This window comes from Lepidochelys kempii, chromosome 1, assembly GCF_965140265.1.
Source record: "Lepidochelys kempii isolate rLepKem1 chromosome 1, rLepKem1.hap2, whole genome shotgun sequence".
NCBI lineage: Eukaryota > Metazoa > Chordata > Testudines > Cheloniidae > Lepidochelys > Lepidochelys kempii.
Window position 1 is genome coordinate 148,410,114 of NC_133256.1, and position 16,043 is coordinate 148,426,156.

Below are 16,043 nucleotides of genomic sequence, written 5' to 3' on the forward strand. Positions count from 1 at the left end.
CAGGAAAATGCTAAGGATATAGTTCTCAACTGGTTAAGGACTAGAAATGCACCGAAATTATACAAACCGCAACTTGAAACACACATGAATTTTTCATTAGTGCGAGAACAAATAAGTGCCCATTACCTCTCGTTAAGTAAGGCTGGATAGGCAAACTGCTATCTAAATATACAGGTGCATAGTGGCACAGGGTTCAGAATTTAATGGATGCATACCAAGCTAGGAATTTTTAAATATATTAAGGAGTCTTGTTATTTTTACTTCATCTGCTAAATATATTTATTTAGATATGCATATTCTTTAAACAAGTGAGTGCTAGTACAAGGCTACAGAAAAATGGACCAGATTCTGCTATAAAGGGACTTGCTTGAATGAACAGTAAGGAAGCTAACCCACACCCTGATGATGCCTTTCCTAATGTACCAAAAGAATGATAGCAGGGCATACTCTCTGGAATTTTTCCCATGAGAAATGAAGCTAATTACTGCCCTTTCACTTGACCCCCTGAGCATTGGTAGTGATCTTAAACAGCAAATATAATATTAGTTGTTCTAGGGCAAATAAATATTTAACTAACGGGCCTCAAGAAAACACAGAAGTTTAAAACCATGGGTGCAATCCTGATTCCATTGAAGTAAATAACAAAATCCCCTTTGACTTCAATGGGGTTAGGATTTCTCCCCAAATCTTGAAGACTCTCCCATTATCCCGGGATGCTATAGAAGGAATGCAAAGGCATTAAAGCCCATCCATATATATGCATTCAATCAAGGCACAACCCCTGACTTCAGCTGGACTCCACACAGGCACAAGAGATTGCTGGCAAACAATTTACAAGACCAAGGTCTGACATAATAGCATGACGTTTTTCTAGCATTAACTACAGTACATATATATTTAAGAACCTTGTTGAAAGAACAGCTAGGGATGCCTATTGTTAACAAAAACCCTACTTGGGTATAATACATTGATTAAAATCACTCAACCCTTGTAATACGCTTATCAGTGAAATGGAGAGGAATTTGTGGCAGAAGTGTTGGACACATGAGCAAAGGTGCATGGGGAATGTTTTACAAATCTTTTCAAAAATTTGGAATGGATTACTCTTGCAACTTGCAATTTTCACCTGGTTCCACTCTGTTGAACTGCAGAAGTGATGTTCTAATCTGATTATACAGGATTTTTTGGGGTATAAATCTGGTTCTAAATTTAGACACACACATACACACACACACACACGGAGCATGAGTTTATGCAAAATACAATAGGTGATAGTGTGCAGTTGCAAATCATTGAATCTCCTACTTTTAAGGAGAAAAATACAATTTTAATGACAGCCATATAATGTCACTTTTGTAAGAAGACTATTTAAGCATGAAGAGTTACATATGTTAGGAAACCTATCCATGTTTTCTGGAAAGTGGCTGTTATTCAGTACTTTCATTCCAATTGCTTTAATTTTACTTTGTTCTAGCCTCCTATCCAAGGCCATCAGGATAATGTCCCTTATGTGGTGTTTGTAAATTAATACAGCTTTAATTAAAACTAACTAAAATGCTCTAGCTCATTACATTATATTTAGCTTGGAAACATCACACCTTTTACAATTACATAGAAATTAAGCATTAGCAATAACCAATGCAATTCTGTAAATTAGCTGATCTACTTGTAATAGACAATCAAGGCGCACAAATATCTAGCAACTCTTTTTCTTTATGAGAAAAAATGCAGAATAAAATTTTCTACTTTCGTTTTTATGGGAAAAAGAGAACAATTTAGATCAGAGTCAAGATTAACAATGTCTTTATCCAAGCATTACAATTTGTTTTACTTTGAAACACCCAGAAACATAGTCAAATTGATCAATCATTTCCACCCAGAAGAGGCTACTTTATGTTTCACCACTGACCTGGGTTGCTTTTTTGTTTGCTTTGCTTTATTTTCAACAGAAGCTAACTTCTATAAATACAAAATAACTTTGTTATCTTCTACAAGTTTTCAAGCAAAACATGGTTTGATAATGGGCAATTATAATAAAACACCTGCTGCTGAGAAGAGACCATTGTCAACATCTAATTTGAACAACAGCTTTCAGTGATTTTGGAAAATGAACAATAACTGAGCAGTCACTTTACTAAGCAAACTAACCCACAGGCAACTTACCAAGGTTGTCCACAGAACAAGTAGGCTAGAACAGAAGTGATTGTTTGCCATGAGCTGGGAAAATGTTACTAAAGGCCAAGTTTACATAGTTATTGCTTCCAAGCAAACAGAAGCAGCAGTTCCAGAATCATTTGTCACAAATTACCTAATAGAATGAGCCCATCCATAAAATCCTTTGCCGAAATGCTGTCATTCCCTGCGTACCAAATAAATATAAATTTAGGAAAGTGAAGGGAAAAACAATCTAAATGGAGACAGTATTTATTTGCCAGAGTATAAACTATGCTATTGATTTAATGAATCTATATTTCAAGTAAGTCCCTCTCATAATAATGGGATACTAATTATATCAACAGATTGAACAAAGCCACTAGGTTGAAAAACAAAAAACAAAAACATAAGAAAAAATGCATCCGGCATTGACTCCTACAATACTAGACTGCTTCAGATTATAATGAAAGCTTTCCATCATGCTGACACACAAGCTAAAATACTATCAATGCAAAATTATCCTACTGTACAAGTGTGAGAGCAGACTTTAGTATCTGAACATATAGAACTAGTACTGGCATAATATCTGTGAACTAGAAATAATGGGCTTTTGTGTTACATAGACTCCAGCACTTCAGGTGCAACACTTGTTTAACAGTATTGATTTGAAATTGTGTATCACAAAACATGGTTTCGAAAGACGTCTGTAAATAGTTTATAGTTATTGCATTCAAACAATTCATGCAGTAACAAGGTGATATGAAGAACAAACTCTACCTCTCCAATTGATGCCTCTCTCTTTTGTACTCCATGTGAGATTTCTTGCAAGAATTGCATCCAATGACGTGGTCCATATGAAAGGTAAAAAAGTGCTAATCAGACAGAAGAAAGTTGTCCTAAACTAATCTTCAGCCAGAGTCAGCAGATAGCGTATGAGTTTTGTAGCAATCAAAGAGCTATGCATTCATGATTCATAGGAAGACGTGCTCTGGGGGAAGGGTATGGTTAAAGGACAGGACTGGGAGTCATGACACCTGCGTTCTACCCCAGGCTACACTACAAATTACAGACTTCTGCTAAGACCTTTTCACTTTAAGATATCTGTGTCCATCTATAAAAGGGAATAATGATACTTCTCTACATCCTATGGATGATACTGGTCTTATTCATAAATATTTGGGAAGGACCTTACAATCTTCCCTTGTAGGTATTGTAAAAGTGCAAAAAGTATTATTATGGGTACAACTGGTATACTTCAGGATGCCTGACACTTCCCATTATATGAGCCTATTTTAATTTCTTATAATGTTGCCAAATTAAAGACGGTAGGCTGAAATTTCCCACCTCTTGTGTCTGCCTCAGGCTCTTTTTATTTCTCCCCCTCCCCCACACCCCCAAGGAAAAGTTTCAGTTAAAATGGTTCAGTCTTTTCTGAAAAATGAGATTAGGGAAAAAACACTCTTTTCCACATGTTCAAAAAACTCTTACAACAGTTTTGCTGAACCTCCATGCTTTGGAACAAGGGCTTCCAAATTGGAAGGGAGGAGGATAGCCGTTGTATCACTACTGTACCTTTTGTTGTTCCCCTGGGGAAAAGAAATATAAAAATTGAAAAATCCCAGTTTGCACATGTTCAGAGACTTGTTTGAAATAGGCAGCTAAATTCTCTGAACAGTCCATCTGTACTGAGCGTACTACAACTCAGAGCTCCAACGCCCAAGCAGGACTTTCCCTGCAATTGATGTCCTGGCTCCTGCAGGATATTGTGGTTCTGGCACAGGAACTGAGAGCAGAGAGAGACATGTCTCCCCAGTGCTATCAGTGTTCCCCTGCTGATGCCCATGTGGCCTGGATGAGGAGGCCACTAGACTTTCATGCAATTGGAACAGGAACCAAACTCCGGGGAGATGGGATGAGGGAAGGACATTGGAAGCTGGGTTGGGGACAAGGGAAGAGATTGATCAGATAAGGAGCCAGTTTGTGAGTGGGGACTGGGACAAGCAGCCCAGACTGGGGGAGATCTGGGACTTGGATGGAGAGCCCAAAGAGTGAAACTGGGATTTCAGGGATTGCTAGGAGACTGGAACTCTGACAGGGAGCCTGGGAGTGGCTCAGTGAGGGTACTGGGATAAGCAGCTGGGGTTGTGGGGATTAGAGAGAGGTTTGGGAGGGGGCAGTACAGAAGGAGTCAGGCTTTGAGGATATAGGCAGAATGGTCTGTGCTGAGTAGAGTAACCTTTCCTCCAGAACCTGGAATGGAATTCAAGACTTCCACTGAGTTCACTATTCCTTTGTTGCCAGCAAATATCTGGCAAAATGTGTGTCTCATCCCCCTTTATTTGCTGGCCCGCTTAGAGGATGGCAACCTACTAGAGCTCCATTAGCTCCATTGGCAGAAGTCTCTGCACTGGAACTAAAGTTTCCCACCCTGCTGTCAACCCGTGTGGAGATCAGTAAGATTTCCCATGCTGGAGTCTTTTTTCCCCTCCCTTTCCTTTTTTAAGAATCTAGGAACTAATTCACAAATATCACTCAGTGCTACAACTGAAGTGTGCTCTGAACATACAAAGGGCAATCTAATGCCAAACACTCTGGGAAAAAAAGGCCATAGCTGTCTCTCATTGGGAACCTGAGATAAATGGATATTTTAGTTGTCTGTGTCTCTGCCTCAACTCCCCAGCTGTAATACGAGCTCATTCCCCTCATCTCACAAGGGTGGGGTGAAACTAAATATATTAATAAGCATGAGCCACTCAGGTATTGTAGTGGTGAGCTCCACTGGTAAGCCAATTAATAATTATCCATTTACAGCTGGTTTGAATAGCATGCAGTAAGAAAGACGTGACTACAATGAGGATAAAAACATAAATAAACAGCTGCTCAGTAAGTGAGAATGTCCATTCTGTTCACTAAATGAGGAAAGGGTCTGATGGAAAAAAAAATTGTATGTGATAATGTAATGAAAGTTTTTATCATGTGTATTCACATGGGAGACAAATTAAGGTTACACAGACACCCTTTATTCTGGCATTTCTTAATGTTTGAATGCTTGACTTTGCAACTGTAGCATTCTTTTATTGTAGTTGTATGCAATACTACCTAAAATAATCCATCCTTTATAAAAGATAATAGATTCTGTATTTTTAGGACCTCTTTAATTTAACCTCATTAAGTTAACCGTGGATTTTACTTGAACTTTCATGAAAAATAAAGACAAAAAGAAAACCCACACCAGAAATGAAACAGTTGCCATAGAGACATACACTCTTTCAATCATGTTGAATACAATTAGAACTAATAAATATTCAGTTCAGCACAGAACCATTTACCTTTTTTATGAAACATTCCAACCTGAAAGATTCGACTTATCTTCCAATTAGGAGAGAAGTCTTTCAAAGAACAGTAAATGGACTAAGCAAAGAGGTTAAAGGTGTGATCAGAGATGATTACAGCCACAAAGTAGAGAAATGAAAGCATGTGCAATTTTGTTTTAGCCCATTCTGTACCTCCCAAAGCTCAACAGCTCAAAAAGACTCAGGGGGCTAGTTTTTTTTTTTAGGAGTAGCATTTATTTTTGTGGCTGATGAAGAAAAAGTGTGTCAGTACTTTACATATGTACTCAAAAGCAACATATCTTGCTTGGTCAGAAGAATGTTATACAATAAGGATGCTAAAGCAATGAATTTATAACGGGAATGAAACATGAAATTAACAGAGTAACTTTGGACAGAATTTCCTGTTGCGATACACAATGGAATCCTCTGGTTACAAGCTATGGGGTGGCAATACTGAGACCTTGCCATTTTATTAAAATAACATTAACAGACAAACGTGTCTTCAGATTAAGTCAGAACCATCCGTCAATTTTTTTTCTAATTGTTACAGGTGATGTGGAGTAATTAAATAAGTCTGAAATAAAATCAGAGGTGGTACTTCTTTTGGAATAATTCACTCGGGCATACTTGTCACTTGTGACATTCCCACATGAATCCAGATGTAGCACATTTTGTATAGATTAATTTGATTTGAATATGAGAAAAAATTTTAAAAGAGTAATTTCCCTCCCAAAAAAACCCTGTTATAAATGTCATTTTGAGAAACTTTTTAAAAAAAGCAACACTCACAAGCCTAAGAGAAGCTTAAATCATGGCAATTTAGAATTTTAAATGCGAGAAAACTTAACAATAAGAGCAGCAAGGAAGACAAAAATTATTCTGAAACAAGCACAGAGAAACCAGGAAGGTGGGAACTACATGATGTAACTCTGGAGATGGCAGAGTCGGGATACTCCCAAAGCTATCTCAATAGATATGATAATTACAGATGTACAGCATATTTAGTCACTGCATAATTAATATAACTGGCATGAATGTCCCAAACATTGCCCCCCCACATTACATTGTCCACTATGTCAACTCCTATTCTTACTATAGCCATAATCATATAGCAAGAGAACTATAACACAGGAGGAATGTGTGGGCAGAAATGTGCCATGTGGTGGTGGTGGTAGGGTGCCCCCCATACCTAGTAGCCCCACAGTTAGAGTATTCACCTGAAGGCGGGAGACCCAGATTCCTGTTCCAAATCAGAGTCTCCCACCTCCCTAGTGAGTACCCTAACAACCAGGCTATCAGGCCTTCGGGGGCACCGCCACTTGAGATGAGGAGCAGATGGTGGTGGCCCCCTAAGGCCCACTAACTGAAGGGTGTTGGGTGTGCTCTGAGCATACCTACTAGATTGGGCGCTGCAGGCAACTTGTGGGAAGGAAATGCCTAACGTGTCAATCTCAGCAAGGCTGAAGTGCCAAGCTACTTGAAGCCATTAGGACTTCAGCTGCTTTGCATATACCTACCAGAAGAAATGTAGGTGTCCATGAGACTTTACTGGCAGAAACTTGGATGCCTAGGCAATTTAGGCATCTACAGCATTAAGGACAGCTGAGCAGGAATTTTGGGAATGACAGTAGTTGGATTTAGGTGCCTAAGTCCCCCTAGTGAATTCATCCCCACCATTCTAATTTTCTGTTATTCTTCAGCAGGCCTTTTATTAACACATTGTCTAGAATTCCCTAAGTGCATCTGCCATGTTAAAGGTCTTATTATGCACAGTGGCATCTCTGTCTTGGCAGAGTATGGAGCCAGTGGGGATGGAAAGCAAAAAAGGGACTGGGGGTTGGTGGGGAGAATAAATCAGCTTGGGTGTTCACATTTCAATTTCTGTTGGGAATGAAAGAGGGAGTGGGAAATCAAGGAACAAGTACAAGTAAATGTGAAAACACTTATTACTCAGGATCAGATTGTGGATCCTTTACTCATAATGACTATAGTAATCCCATTGACATCAATGGGATTATTTATGGAGTATGATATTATTCAATATGTGCAAAGGAGGTAGAAGAAAGCCCCGAATAATTAATTTTCCTTACAGTATGTAGGAGTGTATATGTGGTAAGTGTTGTTGCTGCCTTCCCTCCCCACCCCTCACCCCCGCTTTTTTTTTTTTTTTACGGCTAGGGATGCTCTGTCAGAGATTAGCCATTAAAGATTTGTAAATAAGAATTACCTAATATATTTACTAGCAGACAGAGATAATAATGGAAATATTTATTATCGACTGTAAAGTAAAAAAATGGTTATTCCACACTTCCTGTGCCAGACACAGGCTGATTTGTACAACTTAAATTGAGAAGCACTTAATTCAATACCTTTTAAACTATTTTAAACTGATTGCTTTTAAAATACATGTGCAAGTCTACCAAATGTTACTCCACGTGAGATTTCCAAGAGCACCCACGGGAGTTAGGCATCTAACACTCATTGACTTTCAATGTTTATGGGAGCTCCTAGATACCATGTCTTTCTTATAAGCAGTCTTTTTCTTTAGTAACTATTAGTAGAACTTCCAGCTGAAAAGATATCCTCAAGAAACACTGAAATGAGGGCAGCTTAAAATATTAGTGATGAGAGACCACTGGGGGAAAAGAACTTCTCATGGTATTATTGCTTTATTGTTACACTTTGGCTTCCACTGTAAAAGATACTGGATGTCACAAGACAATTTCCAGAGGGGAGGTATTCTGTCTTGTATTTTTCTTCCTCCCTGACTTCAATTTCGTACTTCTCGGTGCTCAGATAAATGAGAAAGAGAAGCTGCACCCGCCCTCCCCTTAGGTTTTTCAGCAATGACAATTTTGAGTTTCATCAGTTTAGAAGACACCTTCATTTAATCTGTGCATGGGAAGATAGATCATTTCTTAAACTACTCTCAAAGGTTTACGGGCCTGTTCCAAGAAACTAGACTACATTCGTTAAGCCTGTGCCTGTAGATTATTTAATAATGTTATTCCTAACAAAATCAAACATCGTGCATACAATATGCAGAGAGCAAGCCACTGAAACTCATGAAGAATCATTTTCTTCCAGTACTCTCAGAGTGCTCGGTCCCATATCCAACTGAGATACAAAATGACAGATGAAAGATTGCAGGCACAAATGTAACAATTCTTGGTCTTTAAGGTTTTAATGATAAACTTCCAACCAGGTGAACTTAGTTAAAGCCAGACATACAAAGTACAGCAGGTTTTCAAGAGTCTATGGCAGAGTCTGAGATCAAGGTTTCTTATTTTTTTATAATTAGCCTTTTTAGATTTAGCTGTTTTTGCTAGAGGGAAAGTTTAGTCAGAGTTAGCCTACTAATTGTCTGGATATATTCTCACTTGGAGGGTCAGAGCTGATGATGGGAAACTGTCACTTATCTGTCTCCAATTATGATTTTTCCTCCACTGTTTATTTCATGTGTGTGTAGGGGGGTTAAATATTCCATTTACTACTGCAGCTTTTTTCTTCAACTGTGGAATACTTACTAGTGTTGTCTCCTGATATAAGAGATGGAAATATTTACTCTAAGGATCTACACTGTACTGACTCTTTACTGCCAGTAATGGGAAGGTGGGTGTACAGACTCATGTCCTGGCAGAATTTGTTTGGCATAGCCCTTAGAGAGGTTGTTATGCTTTATTTTTAAATACAGCACTCCAGGCCCTGTAGGAATTGATGGTAAGTGTGAAGAGGAAAAAAGCAAGGTGGATGAGGGGAAATAACTTTAAATTGTTTAAAAGTTCAGATCAGCACCACCGTTTTTGATAATTAAAATTGTAACAAAGCTGCAGCTTTTAAAATCCAACTCAGGTAAGATGCTACAGATTGCCCAATTCGTTTGTGGAGGCATAGTAGCCATCAGTTACTTTGCCCGTTTTTGTGCTGCAAAATGCATGGCAGGTGACCATATGCCATCATTTCATTTGAAGCAGGGATAGCCTTTTGTGATATTAAATAATTTTGGTGTCACTTTTATTTCCTCACTATGGTCCACATTAAAGTTAGTCAATTTCATGGTGTAGACAGTATGGATGTTAAGTCATTTACCAGTGAATTAGTGGAATATCCTTTTTCTAATCTCTTTCTCCCTGCATTTATCCCATAGCCTCACTGAAGAGGATGCAAGGAATGCAGATGTCATTTACTATACAATGAACCAAACTGACAACCATGCTGCAGTCCCCTAGGAAGAGCTCCCAGGGCAGGAGACGTCCGTGGTAGATACAAAGTCCTTATAGCCAGCTGTGCACTGCCTCCTGCAGAAGATTCTGGGGAGGGCCTGGACCATTTCTATGCTCTGGCTATTTCAGCTGCCAAAATAGTCCACAGGGTTGGCTGCAGCTGAATTGTAAGTCAGGACACACCTGTAGCTCAAACTTCATTGCACCGTGACCCCCTTTTGACAACAAAAATTATTACACGACTCCAGGAGCGGGGACCGGAGCCTGAGCCCACTCGAGCACTGATGCCCTACGCCAAAGCCAAGCCATACCGCTCTGGGCGGGGGGGCAAAGCTGAAGTCCAAGGGCTTCGGCCCCTGGCAGTGGGGCTCAGGCTTTGGCTCCCAGAAAGTCTAAGCCAACCCTGGCAACCCCATTAAAATGGGGTTCCGACCCACAGTTTGAGAACTGCTGCCGGGGTCTAACCTGCACAAAGGGCTGAAGTGTCCACTGGGAAAGTCTATAAAAGTAAAGGAGTACTTGTGGCACCTTAAAGACTAACAAATTTATTTGAGCCTAAGCTTTCGTGAACTACAGCTCTCTTCATCAGACGCATGCAGTAGAAAATAAAGTGGGGAGATTTTATATACACAGAGAACATGAAACAATGGGTGTTACCATACAGATTGTAACAAGAGTGATCACTTAAGGTGAGCTATTACCAGCAGGAGAGCGGGGGGGGGGCGGGGCTGGGGGAAGGCGGGGGACCTTTTGTAGTGATAATCAAGGTGGGCCATTTCCAGCAGTTCACAAGAATGTCTGAGGAACAGTGGTGGTGGTGGTGGTGATGGGGATAAACATGGGGAAATAGTTTTACTTTGTGTAATGACCCATCCACTCCCAGTCTTTATTCAAGTCTAAGTTATTTGTATCCAGTTTGCAAATTAATTCCAATTCAGCAGTCTCTCCTTGGAGTCTGTTTTTGAAGCTTTTTGCTGAAGAATTGCCACTTTTAGGTCAGTAATCGAGTGACCAAAGAGATTGAAGTGTTCTCCAACTGGTTTTTGAATGTTATAATTCTTGATGTCTGATTTGTGTCCATTTATTCTTTTACGTGGAGACTGTCCAGTTTGACCAATGTACATGGCAGAGGGGCATTGCCTGCACATGATGGCATATATCACATTGGTAGATGTGCAGGTGAAGGAGCCTCTGATAGTGTGGCTTATGTGATTAGGCCCTATGATGGTGTCCCCTGAATAGTTATGTGAATTCAAAGCCATATTTGCACCTACACTTATTACCTGTGCCCAATTCTGCTCAGCCACCAGGCCTCTTTAATTCCACCCTCATCAATTCATATTTGCTTTTTTCCTATATATGTATATATGTATTTCCTATATTCTTTTGGAGTTATTTCTAGTATTGATTGTATACAGGCTTAAAACAATCCCCAGCATGGTACCCATTCCTGTATTCACCGGGGCAGCAGGATCTCCCTGCAGACAGTTTTTGTCTTACTCACAACATGTCTGTGAAAATATTCAACCTCACAGTATTGTAAAACAACAAGAAACAAAATAAAACCAACTCAGCTACCTTTTCTACCTCATCACAAAACAGCTAGTGTTACTATTTAATTTTTGCAGTGGACAGAATGTCCAACCCTTTGCAGAAATTACAAAAATCCTGTTCTTTTACCAGGCAATACAATTCAGATATGAATATAAATTCAATTTTGGCCTTCTTAGTCCCCTAACAGCAATTGTGTCTCAGCTTAGTGAGCTCTTTCTAATTATACCTAATATGACCACATTTGAGAACACAACAAAGTAAATCAGTAACGCTTGATTTTTTAAAAAGTATTATATTGATCATATCTGTAATGTATTGTTCAGAAATTAGTTACCCTTTAGATCTGGTATTATTTATATTATACTTGTACCTAGGACTGAGATCAAGGCTCATTGATGAGATTGTGAACACGCACATCATGAGAGAAAGTCCCTGTTCTGAAATATTTACAATTTAACTTGAAGAAGCAGACAAAAGGTGAGTGAAAGGAGATAAGGAAATATTACACAAGTTTTACCAATGAGACACAGAGGTTAGATGACTTGCCCAGGGTCACACATGATGTTTGTGGGAGAGCCCAGAAATAAAACACATCTCCTCTGTCCCAGTCCTCCACCTTAAACACAATTCCAGTAAGTACCAGAAGAATTAAGTACCAAAGCACATTTAAGCAAGATGCAAACAGAGTCTAGAATGATGTGCAAAATCAACAGCTTCTTTCCTTAAAATTGATTTCTCTCTTATTTGAGTTCAAGAAACAAAACTAAGTAAAGACACAATAGAATTCTAAACTTTTTAATGATGGAAAGGTTAGATAATGTTAACGACATACAGCTAAACCTTTGAAATGTTTTGCCTGCTTTTAAAGTACTTGTATTTAATGTACCCTTCAAATTATAAAAAAGAGTTTTTATTACTTCAAAATCTCAGAAGAAACAACCTGTCAGCCTAACACAATAGCTGCAAAATGCACAAGTTTATGCTGATAAATTTGGTTCCAAAAGAAAATCGCAACCTAGAAAGAGCAGTTTAGCTTTTTTTTGCTCAAAGCTCTGAAATCAGCTGCCAATCTCTTGACTGCAAACAAAATGAAACCTGGGATAAAAAAAACATAGGAATAATCCAATTTCTGATCATACAGATTACAAAGAAAGCTTACATTTTCATAGCTAACAGGTCCCTTTCATAACTTCCTGCTGCAAAAGAAAAACTAGAGCCCTGCCTTTAAGCTCCATTGTCTGTAGAAGTATCATAGTCTCACCAAACAAGTATTGTACAAAGGGGAATTGAATTTGGGGTCAAGATCACTATTGAACATGGGTTAAAAAACTTCGTGCAAATTTGGGTATTTGGATTTTCATTTAAAATAACTTGGCTATACCTAGGCCAGGTCAATGAAACATTTAATAGGGACTGTGTGTGTAATACTTCATCCTGAAGATTGCTTGAGAGCTTACCATGCCATCATAAGACTTTAAGTGTAAAGCCTTCATTTATACTTCACATTCTAACTGCATTAGGAAGGAAAATCAATTGCTCATTTGTTGCAAAATTAGTCTTGGACACTGAAAAAAAAGGGTAGGGTTGAGATTTATTTATCAATTAAAAGGAATCTGTCCCCACTGCACATTCTAGAATAGTTCTTGATTATGGCATTGACCAACAGCCCATCTGTTCCATGGAGAAGTACATCTTCTGGGATGTGGAGGCCTAGGGAACTAGGAATGGTCTCTTTTTAGTTTGGGGGAGGCAGAAGAAGGGAGCAGGAATTGGGTTTGAATGCAGGGCACTTGGAAAAAGGAGAGGATCAGACACTGACTGTAAAACCTACTCTGAGTGACATCTCATGCACAAGGGGCTGCACCTGGGACAGTGCACCTTTCCCCCATCCCCCAAAAAACACTCTGTCCTGTGGAGCCAACAAGCCAAAGGGAGGAAGCAGGAGTGAGTGGATGAGGTTCAGTGGCCTATGATGTATAGGAAATCAGACTAGATTATTATGATAGTTAACCTTAAAGTGTATGAGATCCCAGTGGATCATCTTTAGAGGAACCAAACCCCGAGCGCATCAGCAGGATATCCAAGCACCATTGAAAGGTGGCCACAGTAAAACACCAATTTCTTCCAAAGTGTAACAGGCCCCATAAGAGGTAAAGTGAGCACAAGACTATCTTTTGAACATCTACACAATCTTTTGGCATCTCTTTTTGACAGAGCTTGATTTGTAGACAAGATATGGAAGAGTAACTGCTTTTTCTTTCCTAGTTCAAGCCCTATGCACATAAAGAAAAGGAGTACTTGTGGCACCTTAGAGACTAACAAATTTATTTGAGCATAAGCTTTTGTGAGCTACAGCTCACTTCATTGGATGCATTCAGTGGCTCACAAAAGCTTACGCTCAAATAAATGTGTTAGTCTCTAAGGTGCACAAGTCCTCCTTTTCTTTTTGAGAATACAGACTAACACGGCTGCTACTCTGAATTCTATGTGCATGTGAATCTTCAGTAATTCAGTGCTAGCCATGCAGGATACTAATTATGCATCTGATTTGAGTATGGTGCATTCCATTTACCTTCTGTGAATGAAGATAGTTAATATGTACCAAATTTGCATGAAGTTTTGTCAAAAAAGCCAGAGCGGGGACATTAACCTCATTATCCTCTTCTCAACTCCAGGCAACATATTAGGTTTGTTTGTTTTCATTGTTGCTGCTTTTGTTTTGTTTAACAATACATCTCTAATTTAACATCCGAGGAAGTGCATGACCTTTGTAGCGTATAAGAGTTGAGAAGATCCAAAGAAAGCAGAAGTTTCAATTTACATTAAAACTTCACACTTCAAATGCTATTTTAGAGTTTCATTTGAAGGGTTTAGCCCCCCCCCCCCCAACCCCTCTGTTCTAAATACTGATTAACTATTATTACCAACATTTTAAATTTGTATAGCATTTTTCATCCTACACTCTCTCAAATCTGAGATAGAGATTATTCATCCATCACTGGGATTGAATGCAGCAGTCTTTTTGTGCCAGAAGTGCTAGCAGTTTTTAGAAGACGTGACAAATAATTTCATATCCATTAGAAACGAGAGGGATAATTTAGGGAGACAGAATGTAGTTATTCCAGATGGATTTCAGCCAGGATAAGGAGGTTTAGGTCCCTGTTCTTGTCAAAAAGCCACAGAACCTTTAAGTGCCATGATGTCACCCCAGTTACACATTCCATCCCAGTGATAATTGGGTAAAATGTATTACAGAATGCTTACAGTGTACATAATTTTTTAAAGTATAAAGTGCTGACTTATCAGTACTAGCAAATGTTTTTATATATACAAACACACACAGTGAGCTAATTTTGCTCATGCCCCCATTTTTAAAACAAATCCATTTAGTCCATTAAATCAACTAAGAGTTACATCAAGGATGTGAAACAAAAAACACAGCGAACATTATAAATGTTAGAATTAGTTTGCTCAGCCTTTTAAGGTAATGCAATACTTCATGTAACTCAGACAACATATTAAAACAGCCTCTTTTATTCCTGGTTACAGTTTTATCAAACAGGCAAAGTGATTTCTAAGGAATTTTGAAGGCAGACTGTCAATTTTGGTCACTGCTCCATTTGTGTTTACAGCCAAATCAGTAATCTACATCCAATTTGTTTCAAATATTGAGCAAAAGCACTGAAGTGGAAAGTATCTTCCTATAAACTAGAGTGTCAGCATTTGAAGGAGCGACTTTCAACTACTGTGCAAATGGAACAATTACATTCTAAAGCCTGCTAACTGTAATAAAATGTAATTTACCTATATTAAAATGGTATTTGTATGATCAAATTAAAAATGACATCTCCTATTTTATTCTTTTCCCCAAACTGGTCTCATGAATCAAGAATAAAAGCCTAGGGGGCACTTAAGAATCAATAGCAGTCGACTTAAAACATGCCCTTGTTGCCTCCAAAATATATAATAAAGTGAAAAGAATGGAAATCAAATAGAAGTCAACGCATCCATATCATCAACAGTGATACAATTCACATCTTCCCAGGTTGATGTTATCAAACACAGAGGGCTAAACTCAGCAATACTGGCACCCATTGGTATAAAAATTGCCTACTCACACCATCTTCTCCGCTGTATCTCGAAGGGGAAATTCATTGCACAGGAAGGTGTCTCAGTCTCTGCTTTTGTTGGGCCAGACGAGGGAAGGTAGTGTTTATTAGGCAGGTGTCCATAGGCCAGCTGCAGGAATTTCTTTAGAGACTGTCTCCCTCTGCTGATTTTCTGGCCAAACCCCACTGTTGGGCAACGTTAGCTACCTTTGGTGCTGCCTGAGCCCCTGCTCTCATCCTCCTCCTGATGAGTACGTCAATACAATTTTATGTCATTGCAATCCAATCTCTCAATAGGAGTTTTGATCTCCAGGGTAGTCTGCCACTAATTTTGCTAACATAAACCATCAGTGAATGTATCCCATGATTTCAAAAAGGCAGTATATTATGTAATTTTAACATCAGCTAAAACACAGGGTCTGGGTGACATTGGATCTGTTACTATCATGTAACGTAAATTGAAAGTCATAACTTCCAGGTATACCAGTAGGAAATTTAACCTAGACTGCCATCCACACATGCATTTAAGATTAATCATTATACACAAATTTAGCATGATCCTCCTCCTATCCCAGTCACTGGAAAAGCTTCTATTAATCTCACTGTAAGTATGTTTGGGCCTTGGTTTATTTTTGACAAGATCGAGATAGCTTCATTTTAGACAAATA

At 38.9% G+C, this 16,043-nt stretch overlaps 1 protein-coding gene across 12 annotated transcripts in view; it reads right to left on the reverse strand.

The window, feature by feature from the left end:
• Nucleotides 1-16,043, reverse strand: part of DMD (dystrophin) — a 1,926,267-nt gene that overhangs the window by 1,724,877 nt on the left and 185,347 nt on the right. The window lies entirely within an intron of this gene.